The following is a 3951-nucleotide window of genomic DNA, read 5'->3' as shown; positions in this document are numbered from 1 at the left end:
CCCTTACGAACAATAGGACAGCGTCGGGTGAATCGAGCCTGTGAAATTGAGCGCGGATAACGGTAACCTGGAGTTTTGTAGGATCGTTTTCGTTATCTCACTCTAATAACAAATCTAAACACCCAGTGTGAAAATCAATGGCACCTTTCAAACATTTTCAGCACCAGTAACTGGCCACCGGATCTCCAACTTCTTGAGCATGCGGTGCTTTGATACTTGTAATTCAATTTGCGAAAACGCAGAGAATTTCTCAAAAAAAGAATCGCAGTCAACGCATTAACGCTCTACGTCTAATGACAACCATCTTCACATATCAAACCAACATAACCCTCATAAATATATAGTCTTCAAAGTTCCAAAAGGACGATAACGAGAACGCGCTAAACCAAGTTGATCAATCGACACGATCAACCACTGCCAGTGGAAAAAGCAGCAAATTGCAAAAAGCATGAAGGAGACGAATATTCCATTTACGGAATTGACCAGAAACAAAAGAAGCTTTAGACACAAGGCATCATTTAAAAGATGCGCACGTGTTGTGTTAATATATATATATATATATTGATTATATATACTATTATATATATATATCAAAGCATAGATAAATAACAAAAAAAAATACAAGAGGTGTGGTCATTATTGAACCCCTTGATATATATATATATATAGTATATATATATATCATTATATACTAATATATATATATTACTTATCATTAATATATATATTACTTTGCTATATATTGTTGCTAGTATTGATTTATACTTTGTGGTGTACGTGTTTATTTTACATTGTAGCAATATCATCAATCTGCTGCTAACATTGTTAGCCTGAGTCTCTAGAAAGCATATAACCCTCGCTTTTGCCGACAGGCCCCGAGGTTCTAAGCTTAGCTACAATGCGTTTTATTAGTTCACACATGTGCACAATGTGTTCTTACAGTGTCAAATATGACCACTGTGTGACATCGCGCTATGTCGAAACGGAAGGTTAGTGGGGAATTTATACGCACCGCAGCGCAGCAATGGAATGGGTTCTGAAATGCGACGCGATACGGAAAAAGTTTAACGATTGTTGCGCACCAAAGAGCGTGTCAGGTATTTTAGACGAGGAGTAGACATTGATCGCAAAATTCGCGTTGTTTGTCACCAGAACACGACGCGACCGCTGTTTGCTGTCTTGGCACAGGCCATATATCAGACGACTCACGAACCGCTTCATACGCACGAACTTGGTGACCGACAAAAACAGAGCACTAACGAACAAAACATTCCACCTAGATACCCGGCCCGCTGATTCACTCTAACTACTACTGGTCACTACGCCTTGGAATAATAAGCTTGCTCCGCGCATTGCCCGGCACGTGTCGTCGCTTGGACCGTGAGCTATCGGGAGTACTTAACGGACAGTCAAATGAAATGCCGTAAAGAGAGACATCGCGAACGGTTCTCGTTACTTACCTTGAATTAGGCATATTCCGAAACACTGACTGCAGCTCGGCTAGAGGGGTTAGCGGTAATTTTCGTAGGTAACAGTGACTAGCATTCCCAGCCATTCTTGCCCTCCTTCTGGTCAATTTAAACTCGCAGCTTACCATCAGGCGCTCCCCAGTCGTTTGCTTCACCCCGCTATAGTTGTCCAGTTTGCAAGTCGCCACCGCTACATCCACTGCTACTTGCGACGGCGCACTGGCCCTCGAAAGGTGATTATTCGTGTCTATCCGACACGTGTCCCCACAAGCATTGCATTAAAGGCCACAGCAGTCAAGAATATGATCAGTTACGGGGTATCTTATTTCTTTCTTGTATTGCCCCTCTGCGTCCTCCCTGGTGTCGTTCCTTTTCAGGTACCTCCACCGCCTTTCTCCGCTCTCTCTAATCGCGCTCTCTCTCTCCTCTTCTATCTCTCTTCTCTCTCTCTCTCGTCGCTTCTCTCTCTCTCTCTCTTCTCTCCTCTCCTCTCTCTTCTCTTTTCTCGCTTCTATCTCTCTCCTTCTCGCTCTCTCGCTCTCTCTCTCATCTCTCTTTCTCTCTCTCGCTCTCTCTCTCTCTCTCTCTCTCGTCGCTCTCCCTCGCTTCTCTACATCTCGCTTCTCTCGCTCTCTCTCTTCTCTCTCTCTCTTCTCTCTCCTCTCTCTCTTTCTATCTTCTCCTCTCTCTCTCTCTTCTTCTCTCTCTCTTCTCCCTCTCTCGCTCTCTCTCTCTCATCTCTCTCTCTCTACTCTCCCCTCTCTCTCTCTTCTCTCTCTCTCTCTCCTTCTCTCTCTCCCTCTCTCTCTCTCTCTTCTCTCTCTCTCTCTCTCTCTTCTCTCTCTTCCGTTTCTGGTCTCTTTTTCTCTCTCTCTCTCTCTCTCTTCAGCAAAGCTATAATTATTATTGCAGTTTGCTTGCTCAGTCTTCCCAACCTTCTCCCTCACAAAGCAATATTATCCAGTTGTATTCAGTTCGAATACAGCACGCCTGAAACGGTGCTCGCGCATGCGCAATATCACCCAAAAGTTATGCATTTAAAAGGAAGAGGTGGTATTCTACCCTAGATTTATATGATAACATTCCATCAGCTCAGCATAGATTTCTCTAATAAATTATTATCAGTAGACATGTGTTTATGATTGGAAGAGCGCTCTAGCCTGTAGGGTGCAAAACACATACTTCAGCCCCTCTCGTCCTTCCCCTTGTCTCACTTCCCCTTGTCACCCTCGCTCAGCCTCCTTCTTCTTCTACCGCCCCTCAGCTATCTTCTCTGCCGCCTTTCTTCAGTATCCCACCCACCTCTCCCTCAGCTAGCTATAATTACAAAGTTTTCTTTAGTCCGTACTGCACGCCTGAAACGGTGCACGCGCATGCGCAATATCTCCGGAATAGCTTAATTTATGCATTTTGCTGAGATTATGCATTTAATCTGAAGAGGAGCTACCTTAGCATTAATTTATATGATAACATTCTATCAGTAGACCTCACATAAGAAATAGGAAGAAGATCCTGCATGTAAGGTCCCCGCTGAATATACCAGTCAGTACACAATCTTGCTACGTTAGTGTGTTAGCGCATGTGCAGATCCTGGGCAAATGGCGCTGCAACGTCGGTCGCAGTTGACTGCCCAGATAATATTCTTGGGCCGTTCTTATACGTTCAAAGTGGAGCCGGGCAGGCTGACATCACGTGTGCATGGTAAAATCTGATCTACATGATTCACTTAGCTCGCAGCATCGCGCCACGATTCCCAGCTATGTTAATGTATGGGCCAATGATGCTGCAACGTCGGTCGCCGTTGACTGCCAAGATAATATTCTTCAGCCGTTCTTATACGTTCAAAGTGGAGCCGGGCAGGCTGACAGCACGTGTGCATGGTAAAATTTGATTTACATGCTTCACTTCGCTCGCAGCATCGCGCCACGATTTTCAGCTATGCTAATGTATTGGCAAATAGCGCTGCAACGTCGGTCGCCGTTGACTGCCAAGATAATATTCTTCGGCCGTTCTTATACGTTCAAAGTAGAGCCGGGCAAGCTGACAGCACGTGTGGATAGTAAAATCTGATCTACATGCTTCACTTTGCTCGCAGCATCGCGCCACGATTCCTAGCTATGCTAATGTATGGGCAAATGGCGCTGCAACGTCGGTCGCCGTTGACTGCCAAGATAATATTCTTCGGCCGTTCTGATACGTTCAAAGTAGAGCCGGGAAAGCTGACAGCACGTGTGGATAGTAAAATCTGATCTACATGCTTCACTTTGCTCGCAGCATCGCGCCACGATTCCTAGCTATGCTAATGTATGAGCAAATGGCTCTGCAACGTCGGTCGCCGTTAACTGCCAAGAAAATATTTTTCGGCAGTTCTTATACGTGCGTGTCGTTCAGGTCAGCTTACATTTTTCCTTACAATCAGTACACCTGTGTTTATGATTAGGAGAGCGCCCTAGCCAGTAAGGTGCAAAACTACTATTGCATC

At 44.8% G+C, this 3951-nt stretch overlaps 1 long non-coding RNA gene across 1 annotated transcript in view; it reads right to left on the bottom strand.

Annotated features, from left to right (window-relative positions):
• Positions 1–3951, bottom strand: part of LOC106818184 — a 20543-nt gene that overhangs the window by 1731 nt on the left and 14861 nt on the right. Inside the window, exon 2 of the long non-coding RNA XR_001395160.1 lies at positions 1321–1325. This is a non-coding gene — a long non-coding RNA (uncharacterized LOC106818184). The remainder of the gene's footprint in view (positions 1–1320; positions 1326–3951) is intronic.

Source organism: Priapulus caudatus, unplaced genomic scaffold, assembly GCF_000485595.1.
Source record: "Priapulus caudatus unplaced genomic scaffold, Priapulus_caudatus-5.0.1 Scaffold2078, whole genome shotgun sequence".
In the NCBI taxonomy this organism is placed as follows: domain Eukaryota; kingdom Metazoa; phylum Priapulida; class Priapulimorpha; order Priapulimorphida; family Priapulidae; genus Priapulus; species Priapulus caudatus.
This window is presented reverse-complemented; position numbering and strand designations above follow the sequence as displayed.